Below are 25,639 nucleotides of genomic sequence, written 5' to 3'. Positions count from 1 at the left end.
TAGATGTACAATACGTGGGTCAGACCTTTACATTAAAAAGTCATGGTGTCAGTGTGATGTCTATGGGGGGCCTGAGGGAGGTCTGGCCGTGGAAGCGGATGGTACATGATGTGGGATTATGACTTCCCTGGTCGCAGGCCGGTCGTGCTCAGTCTCGCTGGTGATTTGGTTGCGGTTTATCATTATCGATATTGAACACGTGGTATCACATTACTGGAGAATTACAGCACAGCGGATCCCCGCCATGGTGTGGCCGCGGCGTTGTACATCCCCTCGCCCATCTGCGTCTCTACAACGGCGAGTGATGGAAACTGCCCGGCAGTCAGCACTGGACAATGTGTGGAAACCTGACGGATACAAGATTACAACCAAACACTATATCCATGCAGCGGCGCCACCTAAAGTGCAAAACCAGAATCACGCCGGAGAGAAGTCCCGCAAAGTATCCGGGAGACAGGTGTATATTATATGGGCGGAGTCACGTCACCTCCTCGTTACCCCCGAGTCGACGCGATCGATCTGATTCATTTAATGAGAATGTGCTGCGGCCGCTCAGTCCTACGTGACAAGGCTGAATGTGCTGCGGCCGCTCAGTCCTACGTGACAAGGCTGAATGTGCTGCGGCTGCTGCCACTCGTCATTACTGTAAATCACTGGAAATGGATTCATGAGGAGGACGCGAAGCCCTGGAGACGATGCCAGAACGGAGCTCCCTATTATTAAAGCTGAGTGTGCTGGGCGTAAGATCTGAGATATACGGGAGATCAGGCTGCCGAAAAATCCCCAGCCCCCACAGGAGCTGTCACCCAGCTTTCCTACACTCCTGAGAGGCATATCTGTCCAGCTGTGCAGTGATACCCCCTCCCCCCCATACTCTCGTCCTGTATTGTTACATGATTAGGACAATTTGCCATGCAGGAGTGTAGTATGGCGGCCATATTGGCTGTCACCCAGCTTTCCCAGAAACAGATATAGCAACCACTGTATATAGAACATTTCAGAAATCAAGGAAGGGTTAAGGGGCAAATGATCTTTCGTTTTAGAGCGCTGTCCATGGGCTGTTTCCGTGTTGACAAGAGACATACAGTTCTGGGCTCTGTACACGTCTTTTTACTATGCAGAGTCCAGGCTGTAGGAGAGAGATGTCATTACTAGTAACAGCCATGACACAGGGAAGCCCGGCCTATGATCCTATACTATAAGAGCTGCCATTGGCTGCAGAGCAGCCTCATCACCAGTAATAACAGCCTCTCCTATCACAGCGTTCAGCACAGCCAGTGGCGGACACCCCCTTTAAATCAGCAGCTTCAGCTGTCATCTCCTCCTTGCTGTCAGCACATTGCATTGTACAAAGAGGAGCAAGAGCGGCCTCTAGTGTCAGCACAGTAAACTGCAACACAGGGGATTGTAAATCACATCATCAAATTCCTATCATTCAAAGCATCGGACAGGTGCCGGATTATCAAATATTCTGACCAAAAGACGGACGTAGAAAAGTATAAGGTTGGGGGGGAGGCGCAGCACATAAAAATTACAGTAATAAAGAACAACTTCTCTCCCTTTATCCTGATCAGTAGCTGTAAACATGAATAACCACTGAATCAGCAGAAGCTGAAACTACACTGCAAGATGGGTCTGGGGGGACAGGGGTCTGGAGGGGACAGAGGGGTGTCGGAGAGACAGATGGGTCTGGGGGGGGAACAGAGCGGTCTGTTGGGGACGGAGACTGGAGGGAGCCAGAGGAATCTGGAGGGGAACAGAGGAATCAGGAGGAGACATATGGGAATGGATGGAATAGAGGAGTCTGGAGGGGACAGCAGATTCTGGAACGGAGACAGGGGTCTGGAGGGGACAGAGGTGTCTGGAGGGGACAGAGGGGTCTGGAGGGAGGACAGAGGGGTCTGGAGGAGGGGACAGAGGGGTCTGGAGGAGGGGACAGAGGGGTCTGGAGGAGGGGACAGAGGGGTCTGGAGGAGGGGACAGAGGGGTCTGGAGGAGGGGACAGAGGGGTCTGGAGGGGACAGAGGGGTCTGGAGGGGACAGAGGGGTCTGGAGGGAGGACAGAGGGGTCTGGAGGAGACAGAGGGGTCTGGAGGAGGGGACAGAGGTGTCTGGAGGGGACAGAGGTGTCTGGAGGGGACAGAGGTGTCTGGAGGGGACAGAGGTGTCTGGAGGGAGGACAGAGGTGTCTGGAGGGAGGACAGAGGTGTCTGGAGGGAGGACAGAGGTGTCTGGAGGGGACAGAGGTGTCTGGAGGGGTCTGGAGGGGACAGAGAGGTCTGGAGGGGACAGAGGTGGCTGGAGGGGACAGAGGGGTCTGGAGGGAGGACAGAGGGGTCTGGAGGAGACAGAGGGGTCTGGAGGAGGGGACAGAGGGGTCTGGAGGGAGGACAGAGGGGTCTGGAGGGAGGACAGAGGGGTCTGGAGGAGGGGACAGAGGGGTCTGGAGGAGGGGACAGAGGGGTCTGGAGGAGGGGACAGAGGGGTCTGGAGGAGGGGACAGAGGGGTCTGGAGGAGGGGACAGAGGGGTCTGGAGGAGGGGACAGAGGGGTCTGGAGGGAGGACAGAGGGGTCTGGAGGAGACAGAGGGGTCTGGAGGAGGGGACAGAGGGGTCTGGAGGGGACAGAGGTGTCTGGAGGGGACAGAGGTGTCTGGAGGGAGGACAGAGGTGTCTGGAGGGAGGACAGAGGTGTATGGAGGGAGGACAGAGGTGTCTGGAGGGGACAGAGGGGTCTGGAGGAGGGGACAGAGGGGTCTGGAGGAGGGGACAGAGGGGTCTGGAGGAGGGGACAGAGGGGTCTGGAGGAGGGGACAGAGGGGTCTGGAGAGGACAGAGGGGTCTGGAGGGGACAGAGGGGTCTGGAGGGAGGACAGAGGGGTCTGGAGGAGGGGACAGAGGGGTCTGGAGGAGGGGACAGAGGGGTCTGGAGGGGACAGAGGTGTCTGGAGGGGACAGATGGGTCTGGAGGGAGGACAGAGGGGTCTGGAGGAGACAGAGGGGTCTGGAGGAGGGGACAGAGGGGTCTGGAGGGGACAGAGGTGTCTGGAGGGGACAGAGGTGTCTGGAGGGGACAGAGGGGTCTGGAGGGAGGACAGAGGTGTATGGAGGGGACAGAGGGGTCTGGAGGAGGGGACAGAGGGGTCTGGAGGAGGGGACAGAGGGGTCTGGAGGAGGGGACAGAGGGGTCTGGAGAGGACAGAGGGGTCTGGAGGGGACAGAGGGGTCTGCAGGGAGGACAGAGGGGTCTGGAGGAGGGGACAGAGGGGTCTGGAGGGGACAGAGGGGTCTGGAGAGGACAGAGGGGTCTGGAGGGGACAGAGGGGTCTGGAGGGGACAGCGGAGTCTGGAGGGGACAGAGGGGTCTGGAGGGGACAGAGGGGTCTGGAGGGGGACAGAGGGGTCTGGAGGGGGACGGAGGGGGACAGAGGGGTCTGGAGGGGGACAGAGGGGTCCGGAGGGGACAGAGGGGTCTGGAGGCGACAGAGGAGTCTGGAGGGGACAGAGGGGTATGGAGGGGACAGAGGGGTCTGGAGAGGACAGAGGGGTATGGAGGGGACAGAGGGGTCTGGAGAGGACAGAGGGGTATGGAGGGGACAGAGGAGTCTGGAGGGGGACAGAGGGGTCTGGAGGGGGACAGAGGAGTCTGGAGGGGTCTGGAGGGGACAGAGGGGTCTGGAGGGGGACAGAGGGGTCTGGAGGGGGACAGAGGGGTCTGGAGAAGACATATGGGAATGGATGGAATAGAGGAGTCTGGAGGGGACAGCAGATTCTGGAACGGAGACAGGGGTCTGGAGGGGACAGAGATGTCTGGAGGGGACAGAGGGGTCTGGAGGAGGGGACAGAGGGGTCTGGAGGAGGGGACAGAGGGGTCTGGAGGAGGGGACAGAGGGGTCTGGAGGAGTGGACAGAGGTGTCTGGAGGGGGACAGAGGTGTCTGGAGGGGACAGAGGGGTCTGGAGGGGGACAGAGGGGTCTGGAGGGGACAGAGGGCTCTGGAGAGGACAGAGGGGTATGGGGGGGACAGAGGAGTCTGGAGGGGTCTGGAGGGGACAGAGGGGTCTGGAGGGGGACAGAGGTGTCTGGAGGGGACAGAGGGGTCTGGAGGGGACAGAGGGGTCAGGAGGAGGGAACAGAGGGGTCTGGAGGAGGGAACAGAGGTGTCTGGAGGGGACAGAGGGGTCTGGAGGGAGGACAGAGGGGTCTGGAGGAGGGGACAGAGGGGTCTGGAGGAGGGGACAGAGGGGTCTGGAGGGGGACAGGGGTCTGGAGGGGGACAGGGGTCTGGAGGGGGACAGAGGGGTCTGGAGGGGGACAGAGGAGTCTGGAGGGGATAGAGGGGTCTGGAGGGGGACAGAGGGGTCTGGAGGGGGACAGAGGGGTCTGGAGAAGACATATGGGAATGGATGGAATAGAGGAGTCTGGAGGGGACAGCAGATTCTGGAGTGGAGACAGGGGTCTGGAGGGGACAGAGGTGTCTGGAGGGGACAGAGGGGTCTGGAGGTGGGGACAGAGGGGTCTGGAGGAGGGGACAGAGGGGTCTGGAGGAGGGGCCAGAGGGGTCTGGAGGAGTGGACAGAGGTGTCTGGAGGGGACAGAGGGGTCTGGAGGGAGGACAGAGGGGTCTGGAGGAGGGGACAGAGGGGTCTGGAGGGGACAGAGGGGTCTGGAGGGGACAGAGGGGTCTGGAGGGAGGACAGAGGGGTCTGGAGGGAGGACAGAGGGGTCTGGAGGAGGGGACAGAGGGGTCTGGAGGGGACAGAGGGGTCTGGAGGGGGACAGAGGGGTCTGGAGGGGGACAGAGGGGTCTGGAGGGGGACAGAGGGGTCTGGAGGGGGACAGAGGGGTCTGTAGGGGGACAGGGGTCTGGAGGGGGACAGAGGGGACTGGAAGGGACAGAGGTGTTTGGAGGGGACAGAGGGGTCTGGAGGGGATAGAGGGCTCTGGAGAGGACAGAGGGGTATGGAGGGGACAGAGGAGTCTGGAGGGGTCTGGAGGGGACAGAGGGGTCTGGAGGGGGACAGAGGGGTCTGGAGGGGGACAGAGGGGTCTGGAGGGGGACAGAGGGGTCTGGAGGGGGACAGAGGGGTCTGGAGGGGGACAGAGGGGTCTGGAGGGGACAGAGGGGTCTGGAGGGGACAGAGGGGTCTGGAGAGGACAGAGGGGTATGGAGGGGACAGAGGAGTCTGGAGGGGTCTGGAGGGGACAGAGGGGTCTGGAGGGGGACAGAGGGGTCTGGAGGGGGACAGAGGGGTCTGGAGGGGGACAGAGGGGTCTGTAGGGGGACAGGGGTCTGGAGGGGGACAGAGGGGTCTGGAGGAGGGGACAGAGGGGTCTGGAGGGGACAGAGGGGTCTGGAGGGGACAGAGGGGTCTGGAGGGGACAGAGGTGTCTGGAGGGGACAGAGGGGTCTGGAGGGGACAGAGGGGTCTGGAGGGGACAGAGGGGTCTGGAGAGGACAGAGGGGTATGGAGGGGACAGAGGAGTCTGGAGGGGTCTGGAGGGGACAGAGGAGTCTGGAGGGGGACAGAGGGGTCGGGAGGGGGACAGAGGGGTCTGGAGGGGGACAGAGGGGTCTGGAGGGGGACAGAGGGGTCTGGAGGGGACAGAGGGGTCTGGAGGGGACAGAGGAGTCTGGAGGAGACATATGGGAATGGATGGAATAGAGGAGTCTGGAGGGGACAGCAGATTCTGGAACGGAGACAGGGGTCTGGAGGGGACAGAGGTGTCTGGAGGGGACAGAGGGGTCTGAAGGAGGGGACAGAGGTGTCTGGAGGGGACAGAGGGGTCTGGAGGGAGGACAGAGGGGTCTGGAGGGAGAACAGAGGGGTCTGGAGGAGGGGACAGAGGGGTCTGGAGGGGGACAGGGGTCTGGAGGGGGACAGAGGGGTCTGGAGGAGGGGACAGAGGGGTCTGGAGGGGACAGAGGTGTCTGGAGGGGACAGAGGGGTCTGGAGGGGACAGAGGGGTCTGGAGGGGACAGAGGGGTCTGGAGAGGACAGAGGGGTATGGAGGGGACAGAGGAGTCTGGAGGGGTCTGGAGGGGGACAGAGGGGTCTGGAGGGGGACAGAGGGGTCTGGAGGGGACAGAGGAGTCTGGAGGAGACATATGGGAATGGATGGAATAGAGGAGTCTGGAGGGGACAGCAGATTCTGGAACGGAGACAGGGGTCTGGAGGGGACAGATGTGTCTGGAGGGGACAGAGGGGTCTGGAGGAGGGGACAGAGGGGTCTGGAGGGGACAGAGGGGTCTGGAGAGGACAGAGGAGTCTGGAGGGGACAGAGGGGTCTGGAGTGGACAGCGGAGTCTGGAGGGGACAGAGGGGTCTGGAGGGGGACGGAGGGGTCTGGAGGGGGACGGAGGGGGACAGAGGGGTCTGGAGGGGGACAGAGGGGTCTGGAGGGGACAGAGGGGTCTGGAGGCGACAGAGGAGTCTGGAGGGGACAGAGGGGTATGGAGGGGACAGAGGGGTATGGAGGGGACAGAGGAGTCTGGAGGGGACAGAGGAGTCTGGAGGGGGACAGAGGGGTCTGGAGGGGGACAGAGGAGTCTGGAGGGGTCTGGAGGGGACAGAGGGGTCTGGAGGGGGACAGAGGGGTCTGGAGGGGGACAGAGGGGTCTGGAGAAGACATATGGGAATGGATGGAATAGAGGAGTCTGGAGGGGACAGCAGATTCTGGAACGGAGACAGGGGTCTGGAGGGGACAGAGATGTCTGGAGGGGACAGAGGGGTCTGGAGGAGGGGACAGAGGGGTCTGGAGGAGGGGACAGAGGGGTCTGGAGGAGTGGACAGAGGTGTCTGGAGGGGACAGAGGGGTCTGGAGGGAGGACAGAGGGGTCTGGAGGAGGGGACAGAGGGGTCTGGAGGGGACAGAGGGGTCTGGAGGGGACAGAGGGGTCTGGAGGGAGGACAGAGGGGTCTGGAGGGAGGACAGAGGGGGGACAGAGGGGTCTGGAGGGAGGACAGAGGGGTCTGGAGGAGGGGACAGAGGGGTCTGGAGGAGGGGACAGAGGGGTCTGGAGGAGGGGACAGAGGGGTCTGGAGGGGGACAGAGGGGTCTGGAGGGGGACAGAGGGGTCTGTAGGGGGACAGGGGTCTGGAGGGGGACAGGGGTCTGGAGGGGGACAGAGGGGTCTGGAGGAGGGGACAGAGGTGTTTGGAGGGGACAGAGGGGTCTGGAGGGGACAGAGGGGTCTGGAGAGGACAGAGGGGTATGGAGGGGACAGAGGAGTCTGGAGGGGTCTGGAGGGGACAGAGGGGTCTGGAGGGGGACAGAGGGGTCTGGAGGGGGACAGAGGGGTCTGGAGGGGACAGAGGAGTCTGGAGGAGACATATGGGAATGGATGGAATAGAGGAGTCTGGAGGGGACAGCAGATTCTGGAACGGAGACAGGGGTCTGGAGGGGACAGAGGTGTCTGGAGGGGACAGAGGGGTCTGGAGGGGACAGAGGGGTCTGGAGGAGGGGACAGAGAGGTCTGGAGGAGGGAACAGAGGTGTCTGGAGGGGACAGAGGGGTCTGGAGGGAGGACAGAGGGGTCTGGAGGAGGGGACAGAGGGGTCTGGAGGGGGACAGGGGTCTGGAGGGGGACAGAGGGGTCTGGAGGGGGACAGAGGAGTTTGGAGGGGTCTGGAGGGGATAGAGGGGTCTGGAGGGGGACAGAGGGGTCTGGAGGGGGACAGAGGGGTCTGGAGAAGACATATGGGAATGGATGGAATAGAGGAGTCTGGAGGGGACAGCAGATTCTGGAGTGGAGACAGGGGTCTGGAGGGGACAGAGGTGTCTGGAGGGGACAGAGGGGTCTGGAGGGGACAGAGGGGTCTGGAGGTGGGGACAGAGGGGTCTGGAGGAGGGGACAGAGGGGTCTGGAGGAGGGGACAGAGGGGTCTGGAGGAGTGGACAGAGGTGTCTGGAGGGGACAGAGGGGTCTGGAGGGAGGACAGAGGGGTCTGGAGGAGGGGACAGAGGGGTCTGGAGGGGACAGAGGGGTCTGGAGGGAGGACAGAGGGGTCTGGAGGGAGGACAGAGGGGTCTGGAGGAGGGGACAGAGGGGTCTGGAGGGGACAGAGGGGTCTGGAGGAGACAGAGGGGTCTGGAGGAGGGGACAGAGGTGTCTGGAGGGGACAGAGGTGTCTGGAGGGGACAGAGGTGTCTGGAGGGAGGACAGAGGTGTCTGGAGGGAGGACAGAGGTGTCTGGAGGGAGGACAGAGGAGTCTGGAGGGAGGACAGAGGAGTCTGGAGGGGACAGAGGTGTCTGGAGGGGACAGAGGGGTCTGGAGGAGGGGACAGAGGGGTCAGGAGGAGGGGACAGAGGGGTCTGGAGAGGACAGAGGGGTCTGGAGGGGACAGAGAGGTCTGGAGGGAGGACAGAGGGGTCTGGAGGAGGGGACAGAGGGGTCTGGAGGGGACAGAGGGGTCTGGAGGGGACAGAGGTGGCTGGAGGGGACAGAGGGGTCTGGAGGGAGGACAGAGGGGTCTGGAGGAGACAGAGGGGTCTGGAGGAGGGGACAGAGGGGTCTGGAGGGAGGACAGAGGTGTCTGAAGGGGACAGAGGGGTCTGGAGGAGGGGACAGAGGGGTCTGGAGGAGGGGACAGAGGGGTCTGGAGGAGGGGACAGAGGGGTCTGGAGGAGGGGACAGAGGGGTCTGGAGGAGGGGACAGAGGGGTCTGGAGGAGGGGACAGAGGGGTCTGGAGGGAGGACAGAGGGGTCTGGAGGAGACAGAGGGGTCTGGAGGAGGGGACAGAGGGGTCTGGAGGGGACAGAGGTGTCTGGAGGGGACAGAGGTGTCTGGAGGGAGGACAGAGGTGTCTGGAGGGAGGACAGAGGTGTCTGGAGGGAGGACAGAGGTGTATGGAGGGAGGACAGAGGTGTCTGGAGGGGACAGAGGGGTCTGGAGGAGGGGACAGAGGGGTCTGGAGGAGGGGACAGAGGGGTCTGGAGGAGGGGACAGAGGGGTCTGGAGAGGACAGAGGGGTCTGGAGGGGACAGAGGGGTCTGGAGGGAGGACAGAGGGGTCTGGAGGGAGGACAGAGGTGTCTGGAGGGGACAGAGGTGTCTGGAGGAGACAGAGGGGTCTGGAGGAGGGGACAGAGGTGTCTGGAGGGGACAGAGGTGTCTGGAGGGGACAGAGGTGTCTGGAGGGGACAGAGGTGTCTGGAGGGGACAGAGGTGTCTGGAGGGAGGACAGAGGTGTCTGGAGGGAGGACAGAGGTGTCTGGAGGGGACAGAGGTGTCTGGAGGGGACAGAGGGGTCTGGAGGAGGGGACAGAGGGGTCTGGAGGAGGGGACAGAGGGGTCAGGAGGAGGGGACAGAGGGGTCTGGAGAGGACAGAGGGGTCTGGAGGGGACAGAGAGGTCTGGAGGGAGGACAGAGGGGTCTGGAGGAGGGGACAGAGGGGTCTGGAGGGGACAGAGGGGTCTGGAGGGGACAGAGGTGGCTGGAGGGGACAGATGGGTCTGGAGGAGACAGAGGGGTCTGGAGGAGGGGACAGAGGGGTCTGGAGGGAGGACAGAGGTGTCTGAAGGGGACAGAGGGGTCTGGAGGAGGGGACAGAGGGGTCTGGAGGAGGGAACAGAGGGGTCTGGAGGAGGGGACAGAGGGGTCTGGAGGAGGGGACAGAGGGGTCTGGAGGAGGGGACAGAGGGGTCTGGAGGAGGGGACAGAGGGGTCTGGAGGGAGGACAGAGGGGTCTGGAGGAGACAGAGGGGTCTGGAGGAGGGGACAGAGGGGTCTGGAGGGGACAGAGGTGTCTGGAGGGGACAGAGGTGTCTGGAGGGGACAGAGGTGTCTGGAGGGAGGACAGAGGTGTATGGAGGGAGGACAGAGGTGTCTGGAGGGGACAGAGGGGTCTGGAGGAGGGGACAGAGGGGTCTGGAGGAGGGGACAGAGGGGTCTGGAGGAGGGGACAGAGGGGTCTGGAGAGGACAGAGGGGTCTGGAGGGGACAGAGGGGTCTGGAGGGAGGACAGAGGGGTCTGGAGGAGGGGACAGAGGGGTCTGGAGGAGGGGACAGAGGGGTCTGGAGGGGACAGAGGTGTCTGGAGGGGACAGATGGGTCTGGAGGGAGGACAGAGGGGTCTGGAGGAGACAGAGGGGTCTGGAGGAGGGGACAGAGGGGTCTGGAGGGGACAGAGGTGTCTGGAGGGGACAGAGGTGTCTGGAGGGGACAGAGGTGTCTGGAGGGGACAGAGGGGTCTGGAGGGAGGACAGAGGTGTCTGTAGGGGACAGAGGGGTCTGGAGGAGGGGACAGAGGGGTCTGGAGGAGGGGACAGAGGGGTCTGGAGGAGGGGACAGAGGGGTCTGGAGGAGGGGACAGAGGGGTCTGGAGGAGGGGACAGAGGGGTCTGGAGAGGACAGAGGGGTCTGGAGGGGACAGAGGGGTCTGCAGGGAGGACAGAGGGGTCTGGAGGAGGGGACAGAGGGGTCTGGAGGGGACAGAGGGGTCTGGAGAGGACAGAGGAGTCTGGAGGGGACAGAGGGGTCTGGAGGGGACAGCGGAGTCTGGAGGGGACAGAGGGGTCTGGAGGGGGACAGAGGGGTCTGGAGGGGGACGGAGGGGGACAGAGGGGTCTGGAGGGGGACAGAGGGGTCTGGAGGGGACAGAGGGGTCTGGAGGCGACAGAGGAGTCTGGAGGGGACAGAGGGGTATGGAGGGGACAGAGGAGTCTGGAGAGGACAGAGGGGTATGGAGGGGACAGAGGGGTCTGGAGAGGACAGAGGGGTATGGAGGGGACAGAGGAGTCTGGAGGGGGACAGAGGAGTCTGGAGGGGGACAGAGGGGTCTGGAGGGGGACAGAGGAGTCTGGAGGGGTCTGGAGGGGACAGAGGGGTCTGGAGGGGGACAGAGGGGTCTGGAGGGGGACAGAGGGGTCTGGAGAAGACATATGGGAATGGATGGAATAGAGGAGTCTGGAGGGGACAGCAGATTCTGGAACGGAGACAGGGGTCTGGAGGGGACAGAGATGTCTGGAGGGGACAGAGGGGTCTGGAGGAGGGGACAGAGGGGTCTGGAGGAGGGGACAGAGGGGTCTGGAGGAGTGGACAGATGGGTCTGGAGGAGTGGACAGAGGTGTCTGGAGGGGGACAGAGGTGTCTGGAGGGGACAGAGGGGTCTGGAGGGGGACAGAGGGGTCTGGAGGGGACAGAGGGCTCTGGAGAGGACAGAGGGGTATGGGGGGGACAGAGGAGTCTGGAGGGGTCTGGAGGGGACAGAGGGGTCTGGAGGGGGACAGAGGTGTCTGGAGGGGACAGAGGGGTCTGGAGGGGACAGAGGGGTCTGGAGGAGGGGACAGAGGGGTCTGGAGGAGGGGACAGAGGGGTCTGGAGGAGGGAACAGAGGGGTCTGGAGGAGGGAACAGAGGTGTCTGGAGGGGACAGAGGGGTCTGGAGGGAGGACAGAGGGGTCTGGAGGGAGGACAGAGGGGTCTGGAGGAGGGGACAGAGGGGTCTGGAGGAGGGGACAGAGGGGTCTGGAGGAGGACAGGGGTCTGGAGGGGGACAGGGGTCTGGAGGGGGACAGAGGGGTCTGGAGGGGGACAGAGGTGTCTGGAGGGGTCTGGAGGGGGACAGAGGGGTCTGGAGGGGGACAGAGGGGTCTGGAGGGGGACAGAGGGGTCTGGAGGGGGACAGAGGGGTCTGGAGGGGACAGAGGTGTCTGGAGGGGACAGAGGGGTCTGGAGAGGACAGAGGGGTATGGAGGGGACAGAGGAGTCTGGAGGGGTCTGGAGGGGACAGAGGGGTCTGGAGGGGGACAGAGGGGTCTGGAGGGGGACAGAGGGGTCTGTAGGGGGACAGGGGTCTGGAGGGGGACAGAGGGGTCTGGAGGAGGGGACAGAGGGGTCTGGAGGGGACAGAGGGGTCTGGAGGGGACAGAGGGGTCTGGAGAGGACAGAGGAGTATGGAGGGGACAGAGGAGTCTGGAGGGGTCTGGAGGGGACAGAGGAGTCTGGAGGGGGACAGAGGTGTCGGGAGGGGGACAGAGGGGTCTGGAGGGGGACAGAGGGGTCTGGAGGGGACAGAGGAGTCTGGAGGAGACATATGGGAATGGATGAAATAGAGGAGTCTGGAGGGGACAGCAGATTCTGGAACGGAAACAGGGGTCTGGAGGGGACAGAGGTGTCTGGAGGGGACAGAGGGGTCTGGAGGAGGGGACAGAGGTGTCTGGAGGGGACAGAGGGGTCTGGAGGGAGGACAGAGGGGTCTGGAGGGAGGACAGAGGGGTCTGGAGGAGGGGACAGAGGGGTCTGGAGGGGGACAGGGGTCTGGAGGGGGACAGAGGGGTCTGGAGGAGGGGACAGAGGGGTCTGGAGGGGACAGAGGTGTCTGGAGGGGACAGAGGGGTCTGGAGGGGACAGAGGGGTCTGGAGGGGACAGAGGGGTCTGTAGAGGACAGAGGGGTCTGGAGAGGACAGAGGGGACAGAGGAGTCTGGAGGGGTCTGGAGGGGGACAGAGGGGTCTGGAGGGGGACAGAGGGGTCTGGAGGGGACAGAGGAGTCTGGAGGAGACATATGGGAATGGATGGAATAGAGGAGTCTGGAGGGGACAGCAGATTCTGGAACGGAGACAGGGGTCTGGAGGGGACAGATGTGTCTGGAGGGGACAGAGGGGTCTGGAGGAGGGGACAGAGGGGTCTGGAGGAGGGGACAGAGGGGTCTGTAGGGGACAGAGGGGTCTGGAGAGGACAGAGGAGTCTGGAGGGGACAGAGGGGTCTGGAGGGGACAGCAGAGTCTGGAGGGGACAGAGGGGTCTGGAGGGGGACAGAGGGGTCTGGAGGGGGACGGAGGGGGACAGAGGGGTCTGGAGGGGGACAGAGGGGTCTGGAGGGGACAGAGGGGTCTGGAGGCGACAGAGGAGTCTGGAGGGGACAGAGGGGTATGGAGGGGACAGAGGGGTATGGAGGGGACAGAGGAGTCTGGAGGGGACAGAGGAGTCTGGAGGGGGACAGAGGGGTCTGGAGGGGGACAGAGGAGTCTGGAGGGGTCTGGAGGGGACAGAGGGGTCTGGAGGGGGACAGAGGGGTCTGGAGAAGACATATGGGAATGGATGGAATAGAGGAGTCTGGAGGGGACAGCAGATTCTGGAACGGAGACAGGGGTCTGGAGGGGACAGAGATGTCTGGAGGGGACAGAGGGGTCTGGAGGAGGGGACAGAGGGGTCTGGAGGAGGGGACAGAGGGGTCTGGAGGAGTGGACAGAGGTGTCTGGAGGGGACAGAGGGTCTGGAGGGAGGACAGAGGGGTCTGGAGGAGGGGACAGAGGGGTCTGGAGGGGACAGAGGGGTCTGGAGGGGACAGAGGGGTCTGGAGGGAGGACAGAGGGGGGACAGAGGGGTCTGGAGGGAGGACAGAGGGGTCTGGAGGAGGGGACAGAGGGGTCTGGAGGAGGGGACAGAGGGGTCTGGAGGGGGACAGAGGGGTCTGGAGGGGGACAGAGGGGTCTGGAGGGGGACAGAGGGGTCTGTAGGGGGACAGGGGTCTGGAGGGGGACAGGGGTCTGGAGGGGGACAGAGGGGTCTGGAGGAGGGGACAGAGGTGTTTGGAGGGGACAGAGGGGTCTGGAGGGGACAGAGGGGTCTGGAGAGGACAGAGGGGTATGGAGGGGACAGAGGAGTCTGGAGGGGTCTGGAGGGGACAGAGGGGTCTGGAGGGGGACAGAGGGGTCTGGAGGGGGACAGAGGGGTCTGGAGGGGACAGAGGAGTCTGGAGGAGACATATGAGAATGGATGGAATAGAGGAGTCTGGAGGGGACAGCAGATTCTGGAACGAGACAGGGGTCTGGAGGGGACAGAGGTGTCTGGAGGGGACAGAGGGGTCTGGAGGGGACAGAGGGGTCTGGAGGAGGGGACAGAGGGGTCTGGAGGAGGGGACAGAGGGGTCTGGAGGAGGGGACAGAGGGGTCTGGAGGGGGACAGGGGTCTGGAGGGGGACAGAGGGGTCTGGAGGGGGACAGAGGGGTCTGGAGGGGGACAGAGGAGTTTGGAGGGGTCTGGAGGGGATAGAGGGGTCTGGAGGGGGACAGAGGGGTCTGGAGGGGGACAGAGGGGTCTGGAGAAGACATATGGGAATGGATGGAATAGAGGAGTCTGGAGGGGACAGCAGATTCTGGAGTGGAGACAGGGGTCTGGAGGGGACAGAGGTGTCTGGAGGGGACAGAGGGGTCTGGAGGGGACAGAGGGGTCTGGAGGGGACAGAGGGGTCTGGAGGTGGGGACAGAGGGGTCTGGAGGAGGGGACAGAGGGGTCTGGAGGAGGGGACAGAGGGGTCTGGAGGAGTGGACAGAGGTGTCTGGAGGGGACAGAGGGGTCTGGAGGGAGGACAGAGGGGTCTGGAGGAGGGGACAGAGGGGTCTGGAGGGGACAGAGGGGTCTGGAGGGGACAGAGGGGTCTGGAGGGAGGACAGAGGGGTCTGGAGGGAGGACAGAGGGGTCTGGAGGAGGGGACAGAGGGGTCTGGAGGGGACAGAGGGGTCTGGAGGGGGACAGAGGGGTCTGGAGGGGGACAGAGGGGTCTGGAGAGGACAGAGGGGTATGGAGGGGACAGAGGAGTCTGGAGGGGTCTGGAGGGGACAGAGGGGTCTGGAGGGGGACAGAGGTGTCTGGAGGGGACACAGGGGTCTGGAGGGGGACAGAGGGGTCTGGAGGGGAGAGAGGGCTCTGGAGAGGACAGAGGGGTATGGGGGGGACAGAGGAGTCTGGAGGGGTCTGGAGGGGACAGAGGGGTCTGGAGGGGGACAGAGGTGTCTGGAGGGGACAGAGGGGTCTGGAGGGGACAGAGGGGTCTGGAGGGGACAGAGGGGTCTGGAGGAGGGGACAGAGGGGTCTGGAGGAGGGAACAGAGGTGTCTGGAGGGGACAGAGGGGTCTGGAGGGAGGACAAAGGGGTCTGGAGGAGGGGACAGAGGGGTCTGGAGGAGGGGACAGAGGGGTCTGGAGGGGGACAGGGGTCTGGAGGGGGACAGGGGTCTGGAGGGGGACAGAGGGGTCTGGAGGGGGACAGAGGAGTCTGGAGGGGTCTGGAGGGGATAGAGGGGTCTGGAGGGGGACAGAGGGGTCTGGAGGGGGACAGAGGGGTCTGGAGGGGGACAGAGGGGTCTGGAGAAGACATATGGGAATGGATGGAATAGAGGAGTCTGGAGGAGACAGCAGATTCTGGAGCGGAGACAGGGGTCTGGAGGGGACAGAGGTGTCTGGAGGGGACAGAGGGGTCTGGAGGTGGGGACAGAGGGGTCTGGAGGAGGGGACAGAGGGGTCTGGAGGAGGGGACAGAGGGGTCTGGAGGAGGGGACAGAGGGGTCTGGAGGAGGGGACAGAGGGGTCTGGAGGAGTGGACAGAGGGGTCTGGAGGGAGGACAGAGGGGTCTGGAGGGAGGACAGAGGGGTCTGGAGGAGGGGACAGAGGGGTCTGGAGGGGACAGAGGGGTCTGGAGGGAGGACAGAGGGGTCTGGAGGGAGGACAGAGGGGTCTGGAGGAGGGGACAGAGGGGTCTGGAGGGGACAGAGGGGTCTGGAGGGGGACAGAGGGGTCTGGAGGGGGACAGAGGGGTCTGGAGGGGGACAGAGGGGTCTGGAGGGGGACAGAGGGGTCTGGAGGGGGACAGAGGGGTCTGGAGGGGGACAGAGGGGTCTGTAGGGGGACAGGGGTCTGGAGGGGGACAGAGGGGTCTGGAAGGGACAGAGGTGTTTGGAGGGGACAGAGGGGTCTGGAGGGGACAGAGGGCTCTGGAGAGGACAGAGGGGTATGGAGGGGACAGAGGAGTCTGGAGGGGTCTGGAGGGGACAGAGGGGTCTGGAGGGGGACAGAGGGGTCTGGAGGGGGAAAGAGGGGTCTGGAGGGGGACAGAGGGGTCTGGAGGGGACAGAGGGGTCTGGAGGGGACAGAGGGGTCTGGAGAGGACAGAGGGGTATGGAGGGGACAGAGGAGTCTGGAGGGGTCTGGAGGGGACAGAGGGGTCTGGAGGGGGACAGAGGGGTCTGGAGGGGGACAGAGGGGTCTGGAGGGGGACAGAGGGGTCTGGAGGGGGACAGAGGGGTCTGTAGGGGGACAGGGGTCTGGAGGGGGACAGAGGGGTCTGGAGGAGGGGACAGAGGGGTCTGGAGGGGACAGAGGGGTCTGGAGGGGACAGAGGGGTCTGGAGGGGACAGAGGTGTCTGGAGGGGACAGAGGGGACAGAGGGGTCTGGAGAGGACAGAGGAGTCTGGAGGGGTCTGGAGGGGACAGAGGAGTCTGGAGGGGGACAGAGGGGTCTGGAGGGGGACAGAGGGGCCTGGAGGTGGACAGAGGGGTCTGGAGGGGACAGAGGAGTCTGGAGGGGTCTGGAGGGGACAGAGGAGTCTGGAGGGGGACAGAGGGGTCTGGAGGGGGACAGAGGGGCCTGGAGGTGGACAGAGGGGTCTGGAGGGGACAGAGGAGTCTGGAGGAGACATATGGGAATGGATGGAATAGAGGAGTCTGGAGGGGACAGCAGATTCTGGAACGGAGACAGGGGTCTGGAGGGGACAGAGGTGTCTGGAGGGGACAGAGGGGTCTGGAGGAGGGGACAGAGGTGTCTGGAGGGGACAGAGGGGTCTGGAGGGAGGACAGAGGGGTCTGGAGGGAGGACAGAGGGGTCTGGAGGGAGGACAGAGGGGTCTGGAGGAGGGGACAGAGGGGTCTGGAGGGGGACAGGGGTCTGGAGGGGGACAGAGGGGTCTGGAGGAGGGGACAGAGGGGTCTGGAGGGGACAGAGGTGTCTGGAGGGGACAGAGGGGTCTGGAGGGGACAGAGGGGTCTGGAGGGGACAGAGGGGTCTGGAGAGGACAGAGGGGTATGGAGGGGACAGAGGAGTCTGGAGGGGTCTGGAGGGGATAGAGGGGTCTGGAGGGGGACAGAGGGGTCTGGAGGGGACAGAGGGGTCTGGAGGGGACAGAGGGGTCTGGAGGGGACAGAGGGGTCTGGAGGGGACAGAGGTGTCTGGAGGGGACAGAGGGGACAGAGGGGTCTGGAGAGGACAGAGGAGTCTGGAGGGGTCTGGAGGGGACAGAGGAGTCTGGAGGGGGACAGAGGGGTCTGGAGGGGGACAGAGGGGCCTGGAGGTGGACAGAGGGGTCTGGAGGGGACAGAGGAGTCTGGAGGGGTCTGGAGGGGACAGAGGAGTCTGGAGGGGGACAGAGGGGTCTGGAGGGGGACAGAGGGGCCTGGAGGTGGACAGAGGGGCCTGGAGGTGGACAGAGGGGTCTGGAGGGGACAGAGGAGTCTGGAGGAGACATATGGGAATGGATGGAATAGAGGAGTCTGGAGGGGACAGCAGATTCTGGAACGGAGACAGGGGTCTGGAGGGGACAGAGGTGTCTGGAGGGGACAGAGGGGTCTGGAGGAGGGGACAGAGGTGTCTGGAGGGGACAGAGGGGTCTGGAGGGAGGACAGAGGGGTCTGGAGGGAGGACAGAGGGGTCTGGAGGGAGGACAGAGGGGTCTGGAGGAGGGGACAGAGGGGTCTGGAGGGGGACAGGGGTCTGGAGGGGGACAGAGGGGTCTGGAGGAGGGGACAGAGGGGTCTGGAGGGGACAGAGGTGTCTGGAGGGGACAGAGGGGTCTGGAGGGGACAGAGGGGTCTGGAGGGGACAGAGGGGTCTGGAGAGGACAGAGGGGTATGGAGGGGACAGAGGAGTCTGGAGGGGTCTGGAGGGGATAGAGGGGTCTGGAGGGGGACAGAGGGGTCTGGAGGGGGACAGAGGGGTCTGGAGGGGACAGAGGAGTCTGGAGGAGACATATGGGAATGGATGGAATAGAGGAGTCTGGAGGGGACAGCAGATTCTGGAACGGAGACAGGGGTCTGGAGGGGACAGATGTGTCTGGAGGGGACAGAGGGGTCTGGAGGAGGGGACAGAGGGGTCTGGAGGAGGGGACAGAGGGGTCTGGAGGGGACAGAGGGGTCTGGAGGGGGACAGAGGGGTCTGGAGGGGGACAGAGGGGTCTGGAGGGGGACAGAGGGGTCTGGAGGGGACAGAGGAGTCTGGAGGGGACAGAGGGGTCTGGAGGGGAACAGGGGAGTCTGGAGGGGGACAGAGGAGTCTGGCGGGGGACAGAGGGGTCTGGAGGGGGACAGAGGGGTCTGGAGGGGGACAGAGGGGTCTGGAGGGGGACAGATGGGTCTGGAGGGGGACAGAGGGGTCTGGAGGGGGACAGAGGGGTCTGGAGGGGGACAGAGGAGTCTGGAGGGGGACAGAGGGGTCTGGAGGGGACAGAGGGGTCTGGAGGGGGACAGAGGGGTCTAGAGGGGACAGAGGGGTCTGGAGGGGATAGAGGAGTCTGGAGGGGATAGAGGGGTCTGGAGGGGACAGAGGGGTCTGGGGGGGACAGAGGGGTCTGGAGGGGACAGAGGGGTCTGGAGGGGGACAGAGGAGTCTGGAGGGGACAGAGGGGACAAAGGGGTCTGGAGACGACAGAGGGGTCTGGAGACGACAGAGGGGTCTGGGGGAGACAGAGGGGTCTGGAGGGGACAGAGGAGTCTGGAGGGGTCTGGAGGGGACAGAGGGGTCTGGAGAGGACAGAGGAGTCTGGAGGGGACAGAGGGGTCTGGAGGGGGACAGAGGGGTCTGGAGGGGACAGAGGAGTCTGGAGGGGACAGAGGGGTCTGGAGAGGACAGAGGAGTCTGGAGGGGACAGAGGGGTCTGGAGGGGGACAGAGGGGTCTGGAGGGGGACAGAGGGGTCTGGAGGGGGACAGAGGGGTCTGGAGGGGGACAGAGGGATCTGGAGGGGACAGAGGGGTCTGGAGGGGACAGAGGGGTCTGGAGGGGGACAGAGAGGTCTGGAGGAGGGGACAGAGGGGTCTGGAGAGGACAGAGGGGTCTGGAGAGGACAGAGGAGTCTGGAGGGGTCTGGAGGGGACAGAGGGGTCTGGAGAGGACGGAGGGGACAGAGGGTCTGGAGGGGGACAGAGGGGTCTGGAGGGGGACAGAGGGGTCTGGAGGGGGACAGAGGGGTCTGGAGGGGGACAGAGGGGTCTGGAGGGGGACAGAGGGGTCTGGAGGGGGACAGAGGGGTCTGGAGGGGGACAGAGGGGTCTGTAGGGGGACAGGGGTCTGGAGGGGGACAGAGGGGTCTGGAAGGGACAGAGGTGTTTGGAGGGGACAGAGGGGTCTGGAGGGGACAGAGGGCTCTGGAGAGGACAGAGGGGTATGGAGGGGACAGAGGAGTCTGGAGGGGTCTGGAGGGGACAGAGGGGTCTGGAGGGGGACAGAGGGGTCTGGAGGGGGAAAGAGGGGTCTGGAGGGGGACAGAGGGGTCTGGAGGGGACAGAGGGGTCTGGAGGGGACAGAGGGGTCTGGAGAGGACAGAGGGGTATGGAGGGGACAGAGGAGTCTGGAGGGGTCTGGAGGGGACAGAGGGGTCTGGAGGGGGACAGAGGGGTCTGGAGGGGGACAGAGGGGTCTGGAGGGGGACAGAGGGGTCTGGAGGGGGACAGAGGGGTCTGTAGGGGGACAGGGGTCTGGAGGGGGACAGAGGGGTCTGGAGGAGGGGACAGAGGGGTCTGGAGGGGACAGAGGGGTCTGGAGGGGACAGAGGGGTCTGGAGGGGACAGAGGTGTCTGGAGGGGACAGAGGGGACAGAGGGGTCTGGAGAGGACAGAGGAGTCTGGAGGGGTCTGGAGGGGACAGAGGAGTCTGGAGGGGGACAGAGGGGTCTGGAGGGGGACAGAGGGGCCTGGAGGTGGACAGAGGGGTCTGGAGGGGACAGAGGAGTCTGGAGGGGTCTGGAGGGGACAGAGGAGTCTGGAGGGGGACAGAGGGGTCTGGAGGGGGACAGAGGGGCCTGGAGGTGGACAGAGGGGTCTGGAGGGGACAGAGGAGTCTGGAGGAGACATATGGGAATGGATGGAATAGAGGAGTCTGGAGGGGACAGCAGATTCTGGAACGGAGACAGGGGTCTGGAGGGGACAGAGGTGTCTGGAGGGGACAGAGGGGTCTGGAGGAGGGGACAGAGGTGTCTGGAGGGGACAGAGGGGTCTGGAGGGAGGACAGAGGGGTCTGGAGGGAGGACAGAGGGGTCTGGAGGGAGGACAGAGGGGTCTGGAGGAGGGGACAGAGGGGTCTGGAGGGGGACAGGGGTCTGGAGGGGGACAGAGGGGTCTGGAGGAGGGGACAGAGGGGTCTGGAGGGGACAGAGGTGTCTGGAGGGGACAGAGGGGTCTGGAGGGGACAGAGGGGTCTGGAGGGGACAGAGGGGTCTGGAGAGGACAGAGGGGTATGGAGGGGACAGAGGAGTCTGGAGGGGTCTGGAGGGGATAGAGGGGTCTGGAGGGGGACAGAGGGGTCTGGAGGGGACAGAGGGGTCTGGAGGGGACAGAGGGGTCTGGAGGGGACAGAGGGGTCTGGAGGGGACAGAGGTGTCTGGAGGGGACAGAGGGGACAGAGGGGTCTGGAGAGGACAGAGGAGTCTGGAGGGGTCTGGAGGGGACAGAGGAGTCTGGAGGGGGACAGAGGGGTCTGGAGGGGGACAGAGGGGCCTGGAGGTGGACAGAGGGGTCTGGAGGGGACAGAGGAGTCTGGAGGGGTCTGGAGGGGACAGAGGAGTCTGGAGGGGGACAGAGGGGTCTGGAGGGGGACAGAGGGGCCTGGAGGTGGACAGAGGGGCCTGGAGGTGGACAGAGGGGTCTGGAGGGGACAGAGGAGTCTGGAGGAGACATATGGGAATGGATGGAATAGAGGAGTCTGGAGGGGACAGCAGATTCTGGAACGGAGACAGGGGTCTGGAGGGGACAGAGGTGTCTGGAGGGGACAGAGGGGTCTGGAGGAGGGGACAGAGGTGTCTGGAGGGGACAGAGGGGTCTGGAGGGAGGACAGAGGGGTCTGGAGGGAGGACAGAGGGGTCTGGAGGGAGGACAGAGGGGTCTGGAGGAGGGGACAGAGGGGTCTGGAGGGGGACAGGGGTCTGGAGGGGGACAGAGGGGTCTGGAGGAGGGGACAGAGGGGTCTGGAGGGGACAGAGGTGTCTGGAGGGGACAGAGGGGTCTGGAGGGGACAGAGGGGTCTGGAGGGGACAGAGGGGTCTGGAGAGGACAGAGGGGTATGGAGGGGACAGAGGAGTCTGGAGGGGTCTGGAGGGGATAGAGGGGTCTGGAGGGGGACAGAGGGGTCTGGAGGGGGACAGAGGGGTCTGGAGGGGACAGAGGAGTCTGGAGGAGACATATGGGAATGGATGGAATAGAGGAGTCTGGAGGGGACAGCAGATTCTGGAACGGAGACAGGGGTCTGGAGGGGACAGATGTGTCTGGAGGGGACAGAGGGGTCTGGAGGAGGGGACAGAGGGGTCTGGAGGAGGGGACAGAGGGGTCTGGAGGGGACAGAGGGGTCTGGAGGGGGACAGAGGGGTCTGGAGGGGGACAGAGGGGTCTGGAGGGGGACAGAGGGGTCTGGAGGGGACAGAGGAGTCTGGAGGGGACAGAGGGGTCTGGAGGGGAACAGGGGAGTCTGGAGGGGGACAGAGGAGTCTGGCGGGGGACAGAGGGGTCTGGAGGGGGACAGAGGGGTCTGGAGGGGGACAGAGGGGTCTGGAGGGGGACAGATGGGTCTGGAGGGGGACAGAGGGGTCTGGAGGGGGACAGAGGGGTCTGGAGGGGGACAGAGGAGTCTGGAGGGGGACAGAGGGGTCTGGAGGGGACAGAGGGGTCTGGAGGGGGACAGAGGGGTCTAGAGGGGACAGAGGGGTCTGGAGGGGATAGAGGAGTCTGGAGGGGATAGAGGGGTCTGGAGGGGACAGAGGGGTCTGGGGGGGACAGAGGGGTCTGGAGGGGACAGAGGGGTCTGGAGGGGGACAGAGGAGTCTGGAGGGGACAGAGGGGACAAAGGGGTCTGGAGACGACAGAGGGGTCTGGAGACGACAGAGGGGTCTGGGGGAGACAGAGGGGTCTGGAGGGGACAGAGGAGTCTGGAGGGGTCTGGAGGGGACAGAGGGGTCTGGAGAGGACAGAGGAGTCTGGAGGGGACAGAGGGGTCTGGAGGGGGACAGAGGGGTCTGGAGGGGACAGAGGAGTCTGGAGGGGACAGAGGGGTCTGGAGAGGACAGAGGAGTCTGGAGGGGACAGAGGGGTCTGGAGGGGGACAGAGGGGTCTGGAGGGGGACAGAGGGGTCTGGAGGGGGACAGAGGGGTCTGGAGGGGGACAGAGGGATCTGGAGGGGACAGAGGGGTCTGGAGGGGACAGAGGGGTCTGGAGGGGGACAGAGAGGTCTGGAGGAGGGGACAGAGGGGTCTGAGAGGACAGAGGGGTCTGGAGAGGACAGAGGAGTCTGGAGGGGTCTGGAGGGGACAGAGGGGTCTGGAGAGGACGGAGGGGACAGAGGGTCTGGAGGGGACAGAGGGGTCTGGAGGGGGACAGAGGGGTCTGGAGGGGGACAGAGGGGTCTGGAGGGGGACAGAGGGGTCTGGAGGGGACAGAGGGGTCTGGAGGAGGGGACAGAGGGGTCTGGAGGGGACAGAGGGGTCTGGAGGGGGACAGAGGGGTCTGGAGGGGGACAGAGGGGTCTGGAGGGGGACAGAGGGGTCTGGAGGGGACAGAGGAATCTGGAGGAGACATATGGGAATGGATGGAATAGAGGAGTCTGGAGGGGACAGCAGATTCTGGAACGGAGACAGGGGTCTGTAGGGGACAGAGGTGTCTGGAGGGGACAGAGGGGTCTGGAGGAGGGGACAGAGGGGTCTGGAGGAGGGAACAGAGGTGTCTGGAGGGGACAGAGGGGTCTGGAGGGAGGACAGAGGGGTCTGGAGGAGGGGACAGAGGGGTCTGGAGGGGGACAGGGGTCTGGAGGGGGACAGAGGGGTCTGGAGGGGGACAGAGGAGTCTGGAGGGGATAGAGGGGTCTGGAGGGGGACAGAGGGGTCTGGAGGGGGACAGAGGGGTCTGGAGAAGACATATGGGAATGGATGGAATAGAGAAGTCTGGAGGGGACAGCAGATTCTGGAGTGGAGACAGGGGTCTGGAGGGGACAGAGGTGTCTGGAGGGGGACAGAGGGGTCTGGAGGGGATAGAGGGGTCTGGAGGGGACAGAGGTGTCTGGAGGGGACAGAGGGGTCTGGAGGGTGACAGAGGGGTCTAGAGGGGACAGAGGGGTCTGGAGGGGGACAGAGGGGTCTGGAGGGGGACAGAGGGGTCTGGAGGGGACAGAGGGGTCTGGAGGGGACAGAGGGGTCTGGAGGGGGACAGAGGGGTCTGGAGGGGATAGAGGGGTCTGGAGGGGACAGAGGGGTCTGGAGGGGACAGAGGGGTCTGGAGGGGACAGAGGGGTCTGGAGGGGACAGAGGGGTCTGGAGGGGGACAGAGGGGTCTAGAGGAGGGGACAGATGGGTCTGGAGGAGGGGAGAGAGGGGTCTGGAGGGGATAGAGGGGTCTGTAGGGGACAGAGGGGTCTGGAGGGGACAGAGGGGTCTGGAGGGGACAGAGGGGTCTGGAGGGGACAGAGGGCTCTGGAGACGACAGAGGGGTATGGAGGGGACAGGGGAGTCTGGAGGGGTCTGGAGGGGACAGAGGGGTCTGGAGGGGGACAGAGGGGTCTGGAGGGGTCTGGAGGGGACAGAGGGGTCTGGAGGGGACAGAGGGGTATGGAGGGGACAGAGTCTGGAGGGGTCTGGAGGGGACAGAGGGGTCTGGAGGGGGACAGAGGGGTCTGGAGGGGGACAGAGGGGTCTGTAGGGGGACAGAGGGGTCTGGAGGGGGACAGAGGGGTCTGGAGGAGGGGACAGAGGGGTCTGGAGGGGAAAGAGGGGTCTGGAGGGGACAGAGGTGTCTGGAGGGGACAGAGGGGTCTGGAGGGGACAGAGGGGTCTGGAGAGGACAGAGGGGTATGGAGGGGACAGCGGAGTCTGGAGGGGACAGAGGAGTCTGGAGGGGGACAGAGGGGTCTGGAGGGGGACAGAGGGGTCTGGAGGGGGACAGAGGGGTCTGGAGGGGACAGAGGAGTCTGGAGGAGACATATGGGAATGGATGGAACAGAGGGTCTGGAGGAGGGGACAGAGGTGTCTGGAGGGGACAGAGGGGTCTGGAGGAGGGGACAGAGGTGTCTGGAAGGGACAGAGGGGTCTGGAGGGAGGACAGAGGGGTCTGGAGGGAGGACATAGGGGTCTGGAGGAGGGGACAGAGGGGTCTGGAGGGGGACAGGGGTCTGGAGGGGGACAGAGGGGTCTGGAGGAGGGGACAGAGGTGTCTGGAGGGGACAGAGGGGTCTGGAGGGGACAGAGGGGTCTGGAGAGGACAGAGGGGTATGGAGGGGACAGAGGAGTCTGGAGGGGTCTGGAGGGGACAGAGGGGTCTGGAGGGGGACAGAGGGGTCTGGAGGGGGACAGAGGGGTCTGGAGGGGGACAGAGGGGTCTGGAGGGGACAGAGGAGTCTGGAGGAGACATATGGGAATGGATGGAATAGAGGAGTCTGGAGGGGACAGCAGATTCTGGAACGGAGACAGGGGTCTGGAGGGGACAGATGTGTCTGGAGGGGACAGAGGGGTCTGGAGGAGGGGACAGAGGGGTCTGGAGGAGGGGACAGAGGGGTCTGGAGGGGACAGAGGGGTCTGGAGGGGACAGAGGGGTCTGGAGGGGGACAGAGGGGTCTGGAGGGGGACAGAGGGGTCTGGAGGGGACAGAGGAATCTGGAGGAGACATATGGGAATGGATGGAATAGAGGAGTCTGGAGGGGACAGCAGATTCTGGAACGGAGACAGGGGTCTGGAGGGGACAGAGGTGTCTGGAGGGGACAGAGGGAGGACAGAGGGGTCTGGAGGAGGGGACAGAGGGGTCTGGAGGGGACAGAGGAGTCTGGAGGGGACAGAGGGGTCTGGAGGGGAACAGAGGAGTCTGGAGGGGGACAGAGGGGTCTGGCGGGGGACAGAGGGGTCTGGAGGGGGACAGAGGGGTCTGGAGGGGGACAGAGGGGTCTGGAGGGGGACAGAGGAGTCTGGAGGGGGACAGAGGGGTCTGGAGGGGACAGAGCGGTCTGGAGGAGACAGAGGGGTCTGGAGGGGGACAGAGGGGTCTGGAGGGGACAGAGGGGTCTGGAGGGGATAGAGGGGTCTGGAGGGGACAGAGGGGTCTGGAGGGGGACAGAGGGGTCTGGAGGGGACAGAGGGGTCTGGAGGGGACAAGTAGCACGGACATAATGTCATCACATCGCACACATGCGGTCGGGGACAGAGCAGAATGTGACACGTTTATTAGTCTTCGTTGTTTCCCCCTTGTATGGAGGAGCCGCCCCTCTCCTGACACATCTAGTAACCACCCGCATAAAACATATTTTCCTTGTGTCGTTCCTCTGTTATTCCTACTGGAAATGTATGAATAAATTAACAGCAGGGTTGGGGGCGTGTTCCTACAGTCTGACACTACCCAATCAGCGCTCGCAGTGTTAGACTGTGTAGGGATACGCCCATGCAATTCAGCCCTCCTAATCGATGGGTCTGTGGTATATAAATTATCGGTGGGAACATTTGTGGTCGGATTTATTTGGTCGCTTGTCGTCAGATTTTTTGCTCGCAGTTTGGTGACGAGCGGCTGAGAATTTCCCACTTACAAGACAGAAGATTCACCAGTGACATGAGAGCAGGAGGACGTCACCTACATCAGTGCTCCGGTCCTCCAGTGTCCCGGCATGCTCCGCGCCACCCCCCTCTCTATC

Source organism: Rhinoderma darwinii, chromosome 6 (assembly GCF_050947455.1).
Source record: "Rhinoderma darwinii isolate aRhiDar2 chromosome 6, aRhiDar2.hap1, whole genome shotgun sequence".
NCBI classification, from domain to species: domain Eukaryota; kingdom Metazoa; phylum Chordata; class Amphibia; order Anura; family Rhinodermatidae; genus Rhinoderma; species Rhinoderma darwinii.
Note: the sequence above shows the minus strand (reverse complement) of the source record.